Here is a 20179-nt window from a genome sequence, read left to right as displayed (position 1 = left end):
TCTTTTGTATTTTTCTTTGATGACCAGGTCCATGACGCTAGTGAACTCCTGACTTCGTCTATTACCCTAGCGAACCGCCCTTCCCTGCTGCAAGGAGTCCGAAGTCCAAGTTCCTTAGTACAAGGAACGGTGGTCCGGCAGGCCTCGGGAATCGGCACTCGCTCCTGGCTCCGTGATCTTCGACCTTGCAGCGGCGGCTGCGCCCACAGCTCCCCGGTGCAGTCCCCCGGCCCCCGATGCGCCCCCAGCTCCCCGGAGCAGCCCCGGGTCCCGCGATGCGCCCCCAGCTCCACGGTGCACCCCCCGTCCCCCGGCTCCCCCCAGCTGCCGGGCTGTCTCGGGCGCCCCTCTCCCTGGCATGCACTCTCGCCTCGTCCGGCCGTCAGCTAGCAGCCATCGCTGGCGCAGATCACCTCCCGCCCCCGGCCCGGCGCCCCTCCGCAGCACAGCCCCGCTCCCGGCCAGCACTGTGCCCAGCCCGCGGACGTGTGTGTGACCTCCCGCCAGGCTGAGGTGCTCGGCCGGCGCACAAGGCACGCGGGCCGACCCGGCCGCCGCCGCGGGAGACAGCGCCTGGGGAGGGGAGGCCGCGGTGAAATCCTTGCCGCCCTCCGCCCTCGCCACCTTCCAGCCCCGAGACTGGGGCGGGACTTCCGGTCCCGCTCTCAGACGCCTTCCGGCGCGAGGCGGAAGCCGGCTCCGGGTCCGCTTCGGGGCTGGCGCGTCCCAGGCGCCCGTCTCCTCAGTGGGCGCGTCTTGGCCCCGCCGGCGCCGCGCCGCGGGACCGGGAGACCGGGTAGGGATGCGGCGGCCGGGGCACCCAGCGGGGGCGGAGGGCGAGCCGGGGTCCCGGGCTTGAGGGAGGCGAGCACGGTCGGGGGCCGCGGGCGCGGGTAGCCCCGAGGGCAGTAGTGAGGGGTGTGGGGGGCGCGGGTGACCCCCGTCAGAGGGTGCGTTCCGGAGGGCGGGGGCCCGGACGAGGCGGGCCGCGGGGCGGCGCAGGGGGCTGGCGGGGAGGGTCAGCCGTCGTCCGGGGGTCGCGGAGGGTCGGGAAGGTGGCCAGCCTCCCGCTGCTGTACGCCGAGCTCGTAGGGCCCCCTTGCCAGGTGGTGCTGGCACCCGGGGCGTGTGTGTGTGTGCTCACCCTGTGCGGGTCTCGGGAGGAGAGCTCGCATTCCTGGGGAAACGTGGACTCTCCTCTGCCCCGGGCCACTTGTGCCGCTCTCTTTGTCAGACCCGTAAGGTCACGTATGATTTGTAGTCGTCTGCCCCCGCGGTGGGGCCGGGACCCCCACCCCCCGACTGCGCCGGCCAGGCGCCCCTGAGACCCCGAGCGGGCAGCAGTCCGGGCTGTCTCATCGCCTCCGTCGTGCAGTGAGCTCCTGAATGCCTCACAGCTGCAGTGGGACTCACTCGGGTTCTGCTTAACTGACACGTTTCTACCAAGAGTTAGCCTCTTGCTTCAGTTCTTGGTTTAACCAGAAAGCAAAGCTTTACCGAAGCCTGCAGCGAATTTCGACCAATTCCTAAGAATTTACTTAGGTTTTATTTCTGCTACGTTGCCATTGACAGCGTGTTAACAGATACTAATGACCCAAGATCTGTTGTTACATACACATTCAGTTTTCTTTAGTGTGGTCTTGTTATAACATTACCGGAGGTAATCATTATTAATTTCAGTTATTGTCTGCGTTGTATATATGTTTTATTGGCTGCAATTAATGTGCGCTTCCCCATCTACATCGTGTAGTGTCTCTCGTAAGTGTAATTACAGAGGCTCCTGGCTGTGAGCAGCGGGTACGCAGGCTGGGCAGGGTAGCTAGGGACAGCCATCACATTGTGGTTGGTGGAGGGTGATGTCTGATGAGCCCTTGCTTGTTGCAGGTGTTTGCTATTTTAAGTGTTTAACTTTTTTATTTTTCAAATTACTGTATTGGTGCAGGTGATTTTTGGATCTGATTTGGTGGTCTCGCTTGCACTAATTACTACATAAACTAGAATATTTTATATTTGTTGGTGCTTTAGTGTCTTGCTAGCTTATAAATTCCTCCCACAGCCCCAGTTTTATGGAGGTATACTTGACAAATAAAAATTGTATCTCTGTAAGGTCTGCAGTGTGATATACATTGTGAAATGATCGACACAGTCAAGCTGATGACAGATCATCATCTTTTTTTTTTTTTTTTTGGTGTGGTGAGAACAGTTACGATCTACTCCCCTCCAGATTTCAAATTATAATATTAGTAACAAGTATAAACTCCTGATGCACTTGTAAGTCTGTGCTTGAGTTACATAGTTGTGATTTCCTTATATTTAGGGACACAAGGGATATTTACAAGTGGAAAGCCTGAATAATTTCTCGAACTAGAAAATGAAAAGATGACACTGATTTTTTATAGTTATTGAATTAACCACTGTGTACATTTCTATATATATTTTAATCTCATGTCTTTAAATTAGACAGTATTATTTTTCTGATAAGGCATGTCCTGAATTTTCCATAAAATCTTGGTTTAAAAAATGTATTCTTCCCCCTTTCCCTTGGCTTTTGGGAGATAAAGTACTTGAGAAAGTATGCAGATCTTTAGACTTTAGTTTGGGTAGAGGAAATGCTTGTTTTTGAAACACAAGAGCTCGCCTTCTGTGGCAGGTTTCTAGTTACATGTCTGAATGCTATATTTGAAATTTGATTGCTCTGTGTTCTGGATAATCTTTGGAATTTTTGTTCTTTGTCCTAATTGAGTAAATTTTTCAGCTTTTATAGATAAAACCTATGTGTTATTCTGTAGGATTTAGATACATTCTACAGTTTAACCAATAGTGGAAATTGTTTATGAGGGTGCAGCAAATTACTAGTTATTCTTACGGATTTATGATTTCTTTTTGTTTCTGCTGTGGCAAAATACGTATCTGTGCTTTGTGAGAACTACTAAAACAGTGATAGCCCAAACTCTGTTTTTGTTTACACCTATTTACACAGTCTGTTTTCCATCATCACCTGTTGGTAATATATGAAGTAGTTTGCTATATTGAGTTTTTTGGTTCGGTGCTCTCTGATTGTCAGTTTTATAATTAAAGAGTCCATTCTCAGTTATCTGTACCGCCTAGTTAGAAAGGCATTCCCTGCCATTTGATGGAATCAGGAGAACTTGTTACTGCTGAGGAATACTGCTTCTGGACAGGGAGATTCCAAGGAGAATGTTAATTTTCTGCTGTCTTACCACCCAGCTGCCTTCTCTGTAATGGCCGTCAACCAGGTTGACCAAGGCATGACCACCCCTTCTTTTAGTAGGACTTCCGTCCTTTTTCTTCTGCTGAGTTAGACCTTTCCTCTCAGTGACTAAGGTGACCTGGCCTCAGCGTGACTTGGGATCAGAGCGGCCAAAAGCGCTGCAGTCCTGTTGCTGTAGCCTTGTTCATTCTCCCAAGTCTGAACCCATAAATCTTGGCAAATTTTCCACCCTCCAGACACTTCGTTATGGCTGTGAACCATTTGTTTACATTATTATTGTTTAAAAAATAGTTTTAATTCTAAATCATAATGGGTCGGATTGTATAAATGGACTCTACTTAGTTTTGCTTAGAGTGCGGCATCACCTTATACACGAACTTTCCTATTAAAATGATGCAGTTGGAGATACTACAGAAAATACACTGATTGCCATTAGTCTTTGCTCTTTTACTACTTTTCTTTGTTGGTTTGCTTTACTTTGAGATCCTCATGAAAAGAAAAACTGTCAAATAAAAGATGTGGGGGAGGCAGCCATTACTGGTAACGTGTTAAGAGGTGGTGGTGGGAGCTGTCTCTGGTGGGTGGGAGTACCTTAGCCCTGACATTGTTTAGAATTGCCAGTGCTTGGTGATAATAAAGAGCAGAAAGACTTAGTTGGCTTTATTGTGGTAAAGTACCCTACAGACAATGCACTCCTTTACTTGCCTGCAGGGGGCAGAAAGAGAAATCTCTGCTATTTCTCCCACTTCCATGAGAATGACCTGGGAGAGGCTCTTGAAGTCAAAAGTTTACGTGGTAATTAGGAATCATGGAAAGGCTTGAGGGAAGAGGTTGAAATGTGAATAAAAAAATAAATATTGAGGTTTATTTTAGCTTTGGTGTTTATTTTCAATATTGAGAAGAAGAAAGCGTGGAGACTGATGAGAAGACCAGGGAGTATATGTGAGTGAACTTGCCTTAATTAAAGCGGAGGACGTAGGGCAGACCCTAGGAAGTGATGCGTTATCAAGTTCTAGACTTTACCATGAGAGCTAAGGACTACGTAGATAAGGACTATCAGAGTCAACACCTAATATTTTAAACTTTAAGTGGTGACTCTTTCACAGTGATTGAATAATGTTGCAAAAATGGAAATAGTACAAGGAACCACCTGTATACATTTTATTTGGATTCACCTATTAACATTTTACCCCATTTGCTTTATCACTTAAGAACAAGAATGCTTTTTTTTTGTTTAATCTCTATACCCAACATGGCCCTTGAACTCAGGACCCCGAGATCAGGAGTCACATGCTTTTCTGACCCAGCCAGCCAGGTGCCCCAGGTAGAATGCTCACGTGAAATATATTCCCAAATAGACCTGCTAACTTTATTTTTCTTTCCTAACAAACAGTTAATTGATTGGCTCTAATTCACGCAGTGCTAGTGCTAGTGCTAGAAAGTATGTTGGTAGACAGTCTGATCTGACTCACCGAAGGGCGGTGAATGTTGACCAGTCCACGACCAGTGCGCTTTGATTTCCAGACCTCCATAGTCTCTTCCAAAGTCTCATCATCCTGACCAGGGTTATAATTCCTATGTCTGTCTGTTGCTTTGTGGCTTATACATTTTCATTTGATCTCAAAAGAAGCATGTAAATGTTCTTTCTAAGACCTACCTGATCTTGCTTACATTCATTCAAGTCTGCCTCTTTTCTTTTCTTTTTCTTTTCTTTTCTTTTCTTTTCTTTTCTTTTCTTTTCTTTTCTTTTCTTTTTTAAGATTTATTTATTTAACTGAGAGGGAGAGAGACCATGCAAGGGGGAAGGAGCAGAGGGAGAGAATCTCCAAGAGACTCCCTTCTGAGCACAGAGCTGCAGCCCGCTTGATCTCAGGACCCTGAGATCATGACAGGCAAAACCAAGAGGATTTTGGCTCAGTCAAATCAAGGCACTCAACTGACTGAGCCACCCAGGCACCCCAAGTCTGCCTCCTCTTAATCTCTAGTACTTGGTTATTGAAAACAGCTAAACAGTTAATATCCTTCTTAAGCAAGTTTAACCTGTTTTGTAATAAATACCTTGTTAACACCTCAGATAAGACTATTTTTATACCTTTAGGATTTCTACCTAGAAATATTCTTTCTATGTCTTTTGTCCATTCACAGGGCCTTATGTTGGTTGATCTTTCAAGATTCTAGGGTTTTCATAGCCTTTTTAATGTGTGGTGAGCAGAGCTTGGAAGAGTCTGACTAACGTAGACTAATGACTGATCATTTATGTGTAAATTATTTACGGAGAGCTTCTCTTATCTAGTCACTTGGTTCTTAGGGCAGGACAGGTAGGATCACTTGTCAGAGATGGAAATCCTGAGCTATAGAAAGGTTTGGTGACTTGCCTGATGTCCTCTGGAACTAGGCTGTGTTGGACCTGGAATGCACCCCCCATTCTTCTAACCCTAAATCCGTATACCCTTTATCCTGATTTACTTATTCTGCATTTCACTTTTAAGTCCTTCTGTATCACATATTTTTGAACATATTCCCTTTGGCTTTCTTGTTTCTTCTATCTTTTCGCTGAACTTGGTGGGAGGGAAGAAAGCGCTGACTCTACTTCATCTTTTTCTTCTTCACTTAACATAGTATCATTGCAGGATTAGAGTGGACTGGTAGTAGTCATTTAATCCAATCTTCTACCTAATTTGGATACTCTTATAACTCTTCCCTTCCCGGAGTATTTATGGCCCCTGCAGGAAAACTTAGAGTAACAAGGTGTTCACCTCTTTCTAATCAGCCGTGGTTCATTGTTGGGAGGCTTCAGTTATAAGATTATTTTTTTTACTTATAACAGATCCGGATTACCTATTGTGGTTTTTATCTATTCGTTTTAGTTATATCTTCCAGAGCAACATAGAAGATCTATGTTCTCTTTGCAATGTAAAATTTTGTCACGTATTTAAGGATAACTGTCTCTTCTCAAGTTAAATATTGCCACTACCTAGATCTCTCACCATCCTGATCATACTATTCTGGCTGCACTAGGTTGGCAGTATCTTGAAAATATGGCTTCCATAATTGTCTACGCTATTTTAGATGTATGATCAAGGCAGCAAAGGGGGGGGACCGTTACTTCCTGTAAGGTTCTATTACTGCACGTTCAATATTATTGAAGTCCAAAATTACATTAACATTTAAGAGGACACATCTTGCTCTTATATTAAGCATTTGGTAAGTCAAAGCCCCCCAAATTTTCATGGGAAATCTGTTAGTCTGGTTCCTGTACCTATGCAGATGGTTTTTGAACTGAATCCCAAGACTTGACATTTATTCCTGTTAAATTTGATCCTGCCTGGGTCTCAGAGGTCCAGCATTTCACCCTGTAGTGATCTATTTTGGTCTCAGTTTTCTTACTCGCTTATCCTTTTCAGCTTTGTCTCTTAGATTTATAATACTGACCTCTTCAAGCTTGCGTGGAGCCAGGGCTGGCTTTGGATTGATGATAGCTACATAGCTCATGTTCCTCATAGGGCTTAGAGGCAGATCTTCTGTGGGTAATTTTATGCCAGGTTTTCTGCAGAGATGTGACAAGTGATGGCTCTCTGGATGTGGTGCCCTTATTCCCTTGGAGACCCAAGAATTACTTAGAGGCCATCCCAAAGTTTGTGTTGGGTTTTCTGCTCCCTACCACTCACTTTCACATGTGTGTCTCTGAAGAATGGAGAAAACAAATCATTGGAATTGTGCTTCCACATACCTGGCTCTCTCCCAGCCCTCCAGACGGAAGGCTACCACTTAAACCTGGAGTAGTTGAAAACTTGGTTTAAAGAAGTATCTGGGACCTGCCATTTCTTTTGTGCATGATTTTGCTGGGAGTTAGTCTTTGAACTATATATGAACTCTTATCCATACTCTAAACTTATCCAGACTTAAAAACTGCCATGAACTATAAAAGATTTAAAAGAAAGGCTTACAGAGGGAAATGGTAATTAATGTTCTTGGGAACTAAGCTTGCCAATGGCCTCAGTCCATTATTGTAATGGAGATATATCATTATGCATATGGATCATATGTAAATCGACATAGATTGTATTAGAGCTTATTTTCATTTTCAGTCAATGTCAAACCTTTAAATCCCAAACTAGTAATCTCTTATATAGACTCATTTTTTAAGCTTTAGTTCAAATCTTAGTTTTTTTAAATCTCCATATTTTTAACATTAAAATGGTTTAAAGCTAAATCTAGACTTGAGGAACATCTATCAGTTGGTGAGATTAATTCTGTATTTACTAGGGGAATTAGACATGAAACAATTGAGTTTTCATTGAGTTAGGCGCAGAACGGGAGAGGAAGAGGAGGAGCCCTAACCCGAGTTCAGGATACCTGGGTGCTGGAAGTAGCTGTGCCGCTAATGGGCTGACTGGTGGCCTCAGAAACGTCCTGTCCTGTGAAAAGTTAAGGGGTCGATCCCATCAGGGTTCTTGTTTCCCCCAGTGTTACCCCAAACGTGACAGGTAAGCCCCTCTCAGCTGCCGCTTCCTGATTCCTATTGTGGAAGTCTGTTCCCTGCGGGAAGAGTGGCTGGATTACATGGCCTCCAGGCCCCTTTTCAGCTCTGGTATTCCAGGGCTGTGTGCTGCCCACTACCGGAGTTAGCGGTCACATGAGGCTACCTGAAAAGTGCATTTCTTCAGTCACACTAAACCTCCAGGCCAAGGCTCGCATGCCACACGGGGTCACCACATCAGCCAGTGTGGATGGTGGGTATTTCTGCCCTCTCGGTGCTTGGTCACATGCTGTTCTGTCGATGCTGTTATAGGGCCTGCTTTGTGTGAAGTAGGGACAGATCTCAGGAACATAACTTAATGGGGAAAGTGGACTCAGTGAGGATAGTCTTCGTGTCTGGTGAGCAAGGGCAGCTGCCTCAGTGACAGCAGGGCTCTTTCACTGACTGTTAATCACTGGCAGTTCCCTTTACCATCAGGTAGAAGTCCTTGCGGAGACAGACAGCGACAGTGAGCTGGGGGACTGAGAGGTCCTCAGCACTAGGCTTTCACGGCCCTTTCTCATGTATTCTATTCAACAGAGGGCAGGACATACAGAAACCGCACCTATATTGTGAGAGCTAGTGTTTATCTGTAAAGTAGCCAGTTAAAGTCGCTTTTGAACCCTTGAAGTGCATTACCTTTGTTTCCAGGGTATGGACGAGATTGGCGTCTGTGTTAGGGAAATTTGGCCAAAAAGGTATTTTTAGGGGCGCCTGGGTGGCACAGTCATTAAGTGTCTGCCTTCAGTTCAGGGTGTGATCCCGGCGTTCTGGGATTGAGCCCCACATCAGGCTCCTCCGCTGGGAGCCTGCTTCTTCCTCTCCCACTCCCCCTGCTTGTGTTCTCTCTCTCACTGGCTGTCTCTCTGTCAAATAAGTAAATAAAATCTTAAAAAAAAAAAGGTGTCTTTAGACCATTGTTCTTAACCTGTTGGATCCAACACTCTGTTTTTGTAACAAGTATTTTATAATTCCTCTTTTAGGATCCTGAAATGAATTCATAGATATACTGTACTTACAAACCTGATGGCAAAGAAGTGAACAGAATCTCTTACTATGATGGAAAGGAGGTACAAAAGTGAAATCACTTAAACATGTATTTTTAATATAATACGTTCCAGATGGTCAGTGTTTTGCAGCCGTGTCTAGAATCACTGACCGAGACAGTCACACGTGCAGACCTGGGCAGCTCGGTTGTACTTAAATACCCTGAGTGCTGGTGCTGTCATTGAGATCACTGCCCGAAATGGTGAGCAACTTGGTCAGAGTCAGGCAACAGTTAGGTATGGTCTCGCCTTGGCTCTGAAAAGCAGTTACATTTTGGGAAAATTTAGTGATGATTAAAAGTGTGAACAAGATAATTTGTGTTTTTCTGGCTCAGATGATTTAAACAGGTTTTCCGTCCATGTGTGTTTCTGGTGGGACATTCAACACTCAGGTAGGACGCAGGATGACCTAGTGGTGCAGCAGTGAGCCGTGCCCAGGGCTGCCGCACATCCTGCACTCCTGGCTTCCGTCCGCCTGGTGCAATCAGTGCCCCTCAGCCGTTCTCGAAACCAGACTTTGACAACTCCCCTTAGGTTTTAAAATTAAACTGTATTATGTTTCAGCCTTATAAAGAGGAAGCCAGTTTCTTTTCAGAGTGTGTATGTAGAACTCTTTTTAGATTAGGGATAACAAATATGTGCTAACATCACAATTATGATTTATTAGTGATGGTTGTCTTGAACATTGTGTTAAAAATTTGAAGCACAGTCCAACCTCGGTACTAAAGAATATTGTGATTTATTAGTTCTGTCTGCCATAAGTAGAAGGGGGAATGGCTGCATAGGACACCTACCATGTACTCCCATCACTGATACAGTTCAGTGCATCTTGACCCACTGGGTGCCAACACCTCCACCCCAGGGGATTTGGAAATCTGTGGGAAAGTTTTTGGTTGTCACAGTGACGGGTGTATGTGTGTGTAGTTAGCATTTAGTGTTTGGGAGCCAGGGATGCGAAATGACCCACAGCGCTTTGGGCAGTGCTACACAATAGGAAAATATCCCATCCCAAAATCTTGATGTGCCTCATGGAGAAACATTGTCTCGCTTGGAGAAGAGTCTAATTATGGGAACTGTTCTGAGCAGGACACTCACTGGGACTTAGAGACCAGATATCTATTTGTCATGGATGTTATTATAGGTATTTTGGCATCGGGTGGGATATTGTACCATGTGATTTCCAGGGGCTTTTCCAGCTGGGTGATTTTCTGAGTATACGGCAGGGGACAGCAAACTACACCCCCCACGCTAGCTAACTATGGCCTGTGTTAGTAAATAAAGTTGTGTCGGAATACAGCTATGCTTCTCCATTTATGGATTGTCATTGGCTGCTTTGGAGTGACAGTAACAGAGGTGTGAGTAGTGGCCTGCAAGGCCTAACCACTGCTGGCGTCTTTACAGAACCAGTTTCTAGTTGTCATGTATCATGTTTTTTGAATGACACCAAATGTATGAACTGATGTCACTAAGTGTGTGATTCATAGATCCTTAGTAGTTGTGTTTGTGTGTGGTGATTTGGAAATCTTTTTCTATGTCACCGTAGCACCGAAGATTCACCAACTGATGGATCAACAATAAAAACGAGAGCTGGAGAATTCTCAGCTTGATTTTGTAAATGTCACCAAGTAGGGCAGGTCTCCATCTGTTCTGTATGGTTCCTCAGTTTCTGAGTTTGGGCTGATGGTTGACTTTCCCACCGTGATGTTACACTAACTGGTAGTGAGGAAATACTTTCAAAGCCATGACAGTGAGAAAAAAATGGAATCTCACACTCTTCTGAAATCAGTTTTGGAGCTTAAAAATTCCATGTAGGCACTATCACTGTTTTTTCCCTCCTATGTATTTTAGTAAAGAAAGACACAGTGATGGAGCAGTGTTGCTGGTTTGTTGGCATTGAGCGGGAAGTACTAACTTAACAAAGTAACCTTCTGAGCACTTACTTGAAATACTTTCTCATTTAAAAAAGACTTTAATATTTTAAAGAGGTTACAAGAAACAGACATCTGTTAACCCTTATTCAAAAAAGAAAAAAAAAATACCAGTCTGAGTCTTTCAGTATGTTGGTGTCTTGGTCAGGGCTCCCCAGAGAAAAAGAGCCAGTGTGTGTGTGTGTGTGTGTGTGTGTGTGTGTGTGTGTGTGTGTTTGTGTTTCAAAGGAGATTTATTTTAAGGAATTGGCTCATAAAGTTGTGGGGATTAGCAAGTCCAGAATTCATAGGGCAGGCTGACAGGCTGGAATGTCAGGCAGGAGTTGATGCTGCCAGTCTCAACGCAGAGTTCCTTCTCTGGGAAACCTCAGTTTTTGTTCTTAAGCCTACAGCTAATTAGGTGAGTCCCACCCACTCAGTCGAGGGTAATTTCCTTTATTTAAAGTCAACTTCTTGTAGATATTAACCACATCTACAAGATACCTTCTGTGCAACACCTAGGTTAATGTTTGATTAATTAACTGAGTCCTGTAGCCCAACCAGGTTCACCCATGAGACCAACTATCACAGTATTTAAAACATGTTTGGTATATTAAAGTATTGCATAGTGAGTACAGATTAGAACGTCTATATTCGTAGACCAGTAGTCTGTAAGGGATTACCTGGGTCTTCATTCATGTGTCAAATAAAGAATAGAAAACGGATGTCCCTCATGGAGAAACACTCTCTAGCTTGGAGAAGAGTCTAATTATGGGAACTGTCCTGAGCAAGACAGTCACTGGGACTTAAACAGAGACCAGATATCTATTTGTCATGGATGTTATTATTGGTATTAAATCAACCTTGTCACCCTTTGAAATGTAAAAGTTCTCTTTTTTATGGTTTTTATATGTTGTGTATTAATTTTTTAAATTTAGGGTGCCTTGAATAATTTAAAAATTTTATAACAATTTTTTTTTTTGTTTTTTATAAGTTAATGCTATAGCTAGCTAGCCTTTTTCCATAAAAAATTCTTAGAGGTGAGAATTAGTTTTGAGCTTATTTAGTCAAATTCTCCTCATTTGTGGTTGAGAAAGCAGTCCCAGGAAGGTGGAGTGATTTGTCCAGGTAACACAGATGAATAAAAGAACCATCATTAGAAGCCGGATCTGATCTAATCCAGTACTCTTCTGCTACCAGAGTGATTACAGGGAAGTGAAGCTAGTAAAGGGGTTTTCTGAAGAGAGGGTGATTTTGAGTACCTACTTAAGGGATTGCGTATGAATTGATAGTTAGGAGAATGGAGGTGATGTTCAGGCCACTCGGTGACACTGGGGGGAGGGTGGGCAGAGAGAAGTGGGTGTGTCCCACATTGTGTACAGGTGGACAGCATATCCACTTAGGGCCACAGCGACGTGGGATACCCATAGGGCCTGGAGAGATTTCACAAGTAAGTACGGGCTAGCCATCAGATGATTCCCAGGGGATATTCCAGAAGACCTCAAGTTGGGAGAACGTGTGGTTCGGAAGAAGTTGCTGGGAGAGCTTTCTTTCGTGAGGAGGTTAGTAGAGAAACATGGAGCTGTTGGGACCCAAGTGCTCTCCAAGCAGCACAGACCTGGAGTTTGCAAATCCCCCAAGAGGGGATTGTAAGGATTCCATGGGGCGTAGCGAAAACATTCTAGGATGTCAGTGGGTCCTTTAGAAGGTTGCAGGGTTTTGGGCATCATCTGAGTTTACTTCCTTACCTGCAAAATAATCATATTAATACCCACTGCACATAGTTGTTAGAGGGAGTAAAGGAGACAATGTAATGTGCTCGTTAGCATAATGCCCGGCTTGTAGTACTCAAAAATGATAGCATTTATATACTGTATCCTGGCAGCTGGCTGAGGGTCTTACCAGAAGCTATCACTAGAGTGAGGACCTTTTTCTTTCTCCCCTTCTTTTAGGTTCACTCATTGCATCTACTTTATGCCCACCCACAGCTGTTGAGCATGGTTTCTTATTTCAGGTTTAGTATTTCCAGGCGGGTACATATCTCTGACCGTATAGACTTCTTCAGCTCTGTGATCAACAGGCCTGGTCTTTTTGAATAAGCAATGCCCTTTTTTGGGGGGGAGGGGTGTGTTTCAATTGCAAATTTCATCTCATCAAATTGAAATGATGTACTTAACTATGGCATTATTTCCAATTAATTTTATTACTTTTTTTGCACTTTGGACTATAACTAGGAAGATACAGTTGGAAAGGGGAGTGAAGGTGCGGGATTTTGAAGCAACTTCTCTCGTTCCTCTTCAAAGGGTTATTTCCTTCAGGTTTTGAGTAAAAAACAAAATGAAGTATTTCAGTGGAGGCCAGCTCCAAAGAGAACTGACTTAAAAAGACATTTTCTCTGATAATTGCATCTTAAGATATAAAAGCACTTATGGATGTAGACTCCATAGTAGTCAAATAACAGAATTTTTCAGTGTATGGGATCAAATTTGAGATGACTAGATATGAGGCATAGAGTATCTGCTTCAACTTTACAGTGTGATTATTTCTGAACCAGACCCGGGAGCCATTTCGCTCCTGCTCAGAACAGAGTAGCCTGGAGTGTTTAGTTTCATTCTTAGGAGCCTTGCTGGTACTCGAACATCTGTTGAGTAGGGTTCTCTCTGGAACCCTTAGGGCTGGACAAGAGCATCTCTGCACAGGTCTGTATGCTGGGTTTAAATTTAAATTGAGAAATTTCTGCATTTCTGCATTTCCAAGCAAAAGGAGTTCAGAAAATCTTGAAAGAGGCCTTCAGGGCAAAGAAGTAAATGTGAATGTTTCATTTGAGTGACCTCTAACTGCTTTTTTTAAAAAAATGATGCGATTAAATGAACATTAATCTTTGAATGATCATTTTTCTATGGTTTGATCATAATGTAGAACAGTTTTGTATTTGCAGACCCCAGCATTTCACATTACGTGGTATCCTGTTTCATAGTCCTAGAGTTGATAAATATTGGTAATCTGCAGTAGCACGTGATTTTCAGGGAAATAGGCCGGGCATTAATGCCCCTAAGAAGCCAGAGGAGGGGCTTTGTTGACTATTAGCGTTTGTTCCTGGGCCGCCAGTACACCCTCGCCGGTACACAGACTCTTCTTTCCCCTGCTCTGCTGTGTCCTCCGTTAGGTAATGGTGCTTTCTCATCTCACAGGTGCCACGTGCCTTAGAATCACCCATTTCTCTCTCTTTTGTACCTTAACCTCTCCCCCCCCCCCAGTGAAATCTCCCATTTCCCTCATAACTGATAGCTGATCCATAATTATTTGGTTATGTTAATTCAGAGGAAGCGTGGATGACTGATAGACCTACTCCTAAGATACATTATTTAAATTGGATATGTATTTTAAAGTGAAATTCGTAAAACCAAACAAAAGCCTGTTAGTCCAAAGTGTTAGTATGTGGTTTAATACATAGAGATTGCTTGTTTACTTCGTCTCTTCAGACTTCCTTTTTTTGGACTCCCGGTTTCCAAGAGAACATATTTCTTCCCTAGAGGAGTTGAGAAGAGGAGAAAGGATAATGGGGAGAGACAGGACCTTTCTCCACTTGACAAATCGGTATAGCTGCTTTTTGACTTTCTTCCTTCTTTAGGTCCTTCCTTTGTAATCTCACTACATTCATTTTGTTTTTTGTTTTTTTTGTTTGTTTGTTTAAATACTCTTCTTATAAAATATAACTCACTTCTTAATTGCAGGTTCCTGTCTTCCACCTTGCCATAAGGTAAATGCTACTAATTTATGGTATCAAGTTACAGGTTCTCCCGTGAAGCTTATGATTTCACTTTGTCTTTTTAGAACAGTAATAATAAATTCTGTTGACATGATGAATTTTTTCCACCAAAGAGTACAAGTCACCACTAAATGTGTTCCTCCTGTTGAAAATGTCTCTAATAACACTGGCTTCTATTTATTGATCATATACTATATGCCTGGCACTGTACTGGGCATTTAATACACATTGGATTCAGCCCTTGCAGCAGCCTTATTTAAGGTAGATATTTATATTTCTTTTCTGGGTGAGGAAACCAAAGTTTGGAGAGACTAAGTAATTTGTCTAAATTTATAACACTTACAAATGGTGGAGCTAATTCTAAAGCCTGTCTGCTTTTGATTGTACACTGTTTTCCTCTATGTTTCAAAAGAGCCTTAAATTTGGCGCCTACCCTCAGGTACTTTCTGGAGAGTGTGAGCAGCATGTTGATTCTAGAATTCTTTTTAACATCCACAAACTTCACAGTAGTGTTTGTGATCCATTTGTTGTACTTTAAACGTCTGTGAAATGCAATCAGGGTGTTAAGGATAAATGTTTCTTTCAAGGATGGAACCATAATGTAGTAAATGCTTACAAAATGTTTGCTGCACGGATAAAAACAGTGACACAAAGAGAGGTGGCAGTTAATGTAGAGGGCTGTTCACAGAAGAATGAATTTCTTTTGGAATGTGAAGCAGGAACTTTCTCAAATTACAGCGGGCTGCAGGGCAGGGCTGGAATCCAAGCTTTGACGAGCATCGCCCAAACTCTTTTTTGTTGTTCTGCTTTAAAACTACAAGTTATTGCCAGCTGAAAAGGATAATGGGGGGTAATGATGGAATGCATTTCCATTTGCTGCAAAGAGAATTTTAGACACTTTCATTCTTTTAAAACCAAGATAAAAAGCTGCTTTGAAACGAAGAGTAAATTAGTGGCTACCGAGTAAGTGGTTATTAGATTCCTGCTCAAGGAGTTGGCTCTGGGGATATTGATGGTGGTAGCTGCCAGTTCACAGTTCAGTCTCAAATAGTTTCTGCCCCGGGGAGTGGTGTAAGAATCCATTCTTTCTTAAGAGTCTTTTCTTTTCGTCCCCGAGTTGTAGGTTTTGGATGTAGGTGTTACTTTCCCTGAGACTGCTTAGGTTTTCTTAGGCTGTCAGGGTCAAATGCAAACCACACTTTTAGAATTATCTGCTGTGGGTGCTCGCCCCACGGAACTCAGCTGTTGTGATTGGCCTCCTGTCGCTGATGCCGTCCCCCAGCTGCTCAGGCTGTGAGGTGGGCATATTGAATGGCTGTGGCCACAGAATAGTTGGTGGTTCTTGATTCTTTTTGACTTTATTATGGTTTTATATGGTTGCCTCTCAAGACCACAGCAGCATATATTATAGAAAAATTTCATTAGTCTCTTAATACTGTAACCTGATTATTAGTAATCAGATCTCTGGGCTCAAGTGAGCAGGTTAGTGGCCACTGTTATGCCTTAATAATTTTTAATTATTTAATTTGTGGCTCTTTGGCATTGGATCTGGTTATTGTGTTTGCCGAATGCTGTATAATGGGCGTTAGGATTATCTACTATCAGGGAATAACTGAAATATATTTAACCACTGCTTAAGGTGCTTTTTGACACTTCTGGTAGTGTGGTATTATAAAATAGTATTAGAAATAGGATAATAATTCCATAGCTAACTCACAATTATTAAATATTTACCGTGTGTCGATTATTGTGCTAAGGGCTTTTACTCTGTCATATCGAATTTAATCCTTACTGCAGTCCTATCAAGGGCTGTCTTGCCAGCCTCACAGATAGAGACTGACCTGTGTGGAAGCTAAATAGCTTGCCTGCGTTATACCGTCATCAGGGCTGGGATCTGAATCCAGGCATCCTGACCTCAGGGCCACAGCCCTTAACTACTCCGCTGGACAGCAAGCCCTGATGCCTTCTGTTTTATACACCGTCAGCTCTGTTTATGCTTTCTACTCCTGGAAGTCCACAACGCCCTCTCAGAGTCTGTGTATACATACAGGCTTTTCCATTTCTAGTCAAATAGAACTTTTCATCTTTAATTTTAGTGGCTGCCAGTTGGTTTCTTTCACAACAGTTTTAGCTTTTAGCATTTTTATTCCAGGTAAGAGGACTGTGTCACCTTGTTGACTGTTTGACACGTTGTTTTAAGGTTGGGGGTAGCCAAACCTTTGTACTGGAACAAAAAGTTAAGGCATTCATACTGTATTTGGGATTATATTGTAGTTTGGGGGGCAGATTTGTCATTTGAAGTTTCTTAGGTATGGAAATTAATTTCTGTTCTCTAAAATGTACAGATGGGGAAGTTCTGGAAGCCTCCTGTGTAGAAGAGAAAAAATCCACTCAGAATTTAAAAAATCGGCCAGGAACAGTTTAAAGCAGGGATGGGCTGAGGGCACAGATAATCCATATGTGGCTTGTTGAACTAAGGGTTTTTAACATTATTTTCTCCTTAGAGTCAACCTTTGTAACACTATTATTGGGAAACACTTGACACTAAGCTTTTACTGAACGTTCTGATTTTTGGAGCATAGTCTCTAAATTCACAAAATAATCTATATACAAGATATTTATATTATAAATAATATAAGATATTTATACAACAAGAGCATGAGCTGGGGGGAGGGACAGAGGGAGAATTAGACTCCCCACTGAGCAGGGAGCCCCCTGTGGGGCTCGATCCCAGGACCCTGAGATCATGACCTGAGCTGAAGGCAGCCGCTTATCCAACTGAACCACCCAGGCACCCAAGATCAATCTCTTCCTGATACGAACTATTTTTATTAGTATTATATGTTCTGGGACTTGATCTTTTTTTTTTTTTTTTTTTAAAGATTTTAGTTATTTGCGAGAGAAAGAGAGAGAGAGAGAGACAGCGTGCGCACAAGCACGGGGAGCAGTAGGCAGAGGGAGAAGCAGGCTCCCCACTGAGCAAGGAGCCCAATCCAGGACTCACTCCCAGGACCCTAGGATCACGACCTGAGCCGAAGGCCAACGCTTAACTGACTGAGCTACCCAGGCCTCCCTGGACTTGATCTTTTAACCCCAGAAATAACACAGTGTTTAGATTTACCCATACGCATTTATCTTTTTTTTCCTTCCTTCTGACCATTCTTTCGCATATATTGACAAGAAGATGAATTGTTTTTAACTTATCTCCCCTTTATTTATTATTTTATTTATTTATTTATTTAAAAAATATTTTATTTATTTATTTGACAGAGAGACAGCCAGCAAGAGGGGGAATACAAGCAGGGGGAGTGGGAGAGGAAGAAGCTGGCTCCCAGCGGAGGAGCCTGATGCGAGGCTCGATCCCAGGGACCTGGGATCATGCCTCGAGCCAAAGGCAGACGCTTAATGACTGAGCCACCCAGGTGCCCCTTATCTCACCTTGAAAGCTTTCTGTGGGAGAGGCTGTGCTCTGGCTTTGCGTCTTGCATAGGCCCCCCAGTTTTGCCTCCTGTTATCCTGTTTCCTATAGCTTCTCTCCCCACTTCCAAGTTCTAGCCACCAGGACTGTGCACATGCCCCTAGGACATGCTGGTTTCAGAACTAACTCATCTCTAGATTTGTGCTTTCTTACCATTTCTGCCTTAGAACATTTCTCATGCTTTATAGCTAGCTCAGCCATACTTTTAAAAATAATTTGAAAGTATATAATATAGCATTTTTAGGGGCTCTCCAGCCATCAGGTTTACATTGCCAAAGAAATCCACATTGTTGTGCTTGATTGAAGTGTTTTGCATTGAACCTGGGGGTGGGGGGAGGACTTACATACCCATTCTTACTAACTGGCAAAACTCTTTCATTGAGAGTCATAAGAAATAACTTGTTTCAGCCAGCCAGGTGCCCCAGAAATAACTTGTTTGAAAGAGAATGATGGGGTTGAGGACATGCTACCCCAAAATATGGCACTTTGGCGTGTTGAATATTTTAAGCTGAAGGAATTTGAGAAATGGCAGGTGTAGGAAGGACTTTTTCTAACCTTCCCCTGAAGCAGGTCATAAGATCCGCACATGAGAGGTGCCCTTCCTAAACCCAGAGGAAGGGATCATCCTTATCTCTGAGGATGGAGTGATGTCAAGAGGAATTTGAGTGAATAGTCCTTGCTAAGTTTCCCCATTTTACCACTTTATCTCATCACATTTTTCCATGACTCTATTCCTTGTCATACCTAGTATAAAAACATTTCTTTGGTCTTAATTTCCTTTTGAAGGCTCCTCTGTCATATAAAATTTATGTTAAATAAATTAGTATGCTTTTCTCTTGTTACTCTGTCTTCTGTTACAGACACCCAGCCAAAATTTAGAAGGGGAGAGAGAAAAGATATTTTCCGCCCCTGCAGTTTCTGGTGACCATGAGGGCATGGCTGGGGCACCACACTCACTCCGGAGTCTGCGGATGGGATCTTGGGAAAACTGATAAAAGTCCAGGAATGGTAAGACTTCTTGCCACAGTCAGCTCCCCTAGATCTCTATCTGTAGTACCCAGTCTATACTAAAGACAGCAGGGGAAACATTTGTCTTTATCCCTTCCTTTCCAAATTCAGATTAGCAGGAGAAAAAACAGTTGTAAAAATCAGATCTTTGAATTGTGACTCTCATGAATTTGGTTTTGGGTAACCAATTCATTACGGATCCTTTCCTTCCCAGGGACAGCTGTTGTTCTGCCCCATCTCCTGTCTGTCTCCTCATGTGTCCTGAAAGCTTGGCTTGGCTTTAGCCCTGCCAGGGCATGCAGGTTTTTGGACTTGTGTGTGTAGTCGGCCAGCTGCAGGTTGGGGTTTCCAGGGATGTGGCACCCCATTTGTGGCTAATGTTCTACCCACTATTGCCACCTCTCAAGGGTGTTGTCTTAGTCTTTCTTTTGGCTGTCTTTGGGGGTGACTCTGGATCTTGAGAGGCCTGTATCTTCTGTAACCTCTTTGCGAAAGCCTGGTTGTGTCCGTATTTGAGCCATAAAAGGCTCATCAGTTTAGAGTCACTTGAAAAAGGTCTACCTTTGGTTAAAAATAAGGGAGGGGGGTGGAATTCAGTATTGCCAGGAATATTTATTGTTTGTTCTGAAACCTGATGAGATATTTTAAAGGATTTTCTTTTTTTTTTTTTTTTAAGAGAGAGAGCATAGGCAGGGAGAGGGAGAGAGAAGCGTAAGCAGGCTCCACACTCAGTGCAGAGCTTGATCTCATGACCCTGAGATCATGAACTGAGCCAAAATTAAGAGTCAGACGTTTAACCAACTGTGCCACCCAGGTGCCCCTGGGAAAAGTTTTTAAATATTTGCAAGACAACAACTTATTCCCATTGTCCACTTCATATAGCATAGTGTGGTCATCAGGATTGGAAAATTAAAATCAATAGTATTACCAAAGCTGGAGGGGAGACGATAACTCCAGGACAGAGAGAATATGATGTGATTGGTGTATCTTGTAGTCTAGATGACTCCAATTTAGTTTAAGAAGATTATTATCTTTGTCAAGGATACAAATGTAACCCAAGTAAATTTAAAGAATAAGTGACCCTTTCAAAATTTGAAATTATCTTTTGTTCAGTGAAGCTGCTTCCGATGACTGATATGTGCCTTTTGAGTTACTGTCTACAATTTAACAGAACATGGTGTCCTGCACTCTCAGAAATTTATAAAAGGGCATAATATAAA

The 20179-nt window shown here is 43.1% G+C and overlaps 1 protein-coding gene across 5 annotated transcripts in view; it reads left to right on the top strand.

Annotated features, from left to right (window-relative positions):
• Positions 1-667: 667 nt before the first annotated feature.
• The window catches only part of DISP1 (dispatched RND transporter family member 1), a 174313-nt gene continuing 154801 nt past the window's right edge, over positions 668-20179 (top strand). For 3 of the 5 annotated variants that reach the window (XM_057315335.1, XM_026509474.4, XM_057315337.1), the window contains exon 1: positions 688-796. The gene's annotated coding sequence lies outside the window, so the exon portion shown is untranslated. Of the gene's footprint in view, positions 797-20179 lie in introns of all 5 variants that reach the window. The other 2 variants (XM_026509467.4, XM_044387957.3) reach the window with 1 other exon arrangement.

This window comes from Ursus arctos, unplaced genomic scaffold, assembly GCF_023065955.2.
Source record: "Ursus arctos isolate Adak ecotype North America unplaced genomic scaffold, UrsArc2.0 scaffold_2, whole genome shotgun sequence".
In the NCBI taxonomy this organism is placed as follows: domain Eukaryota; kingdom Metazoa; phylum Chordata; class Mammalia; order Carnivora; family Ursidae; genus Ursus; species Ursus arctos.
This window is presented reverse-complemented; position numbering and strand designations above follow the sequence as displayed.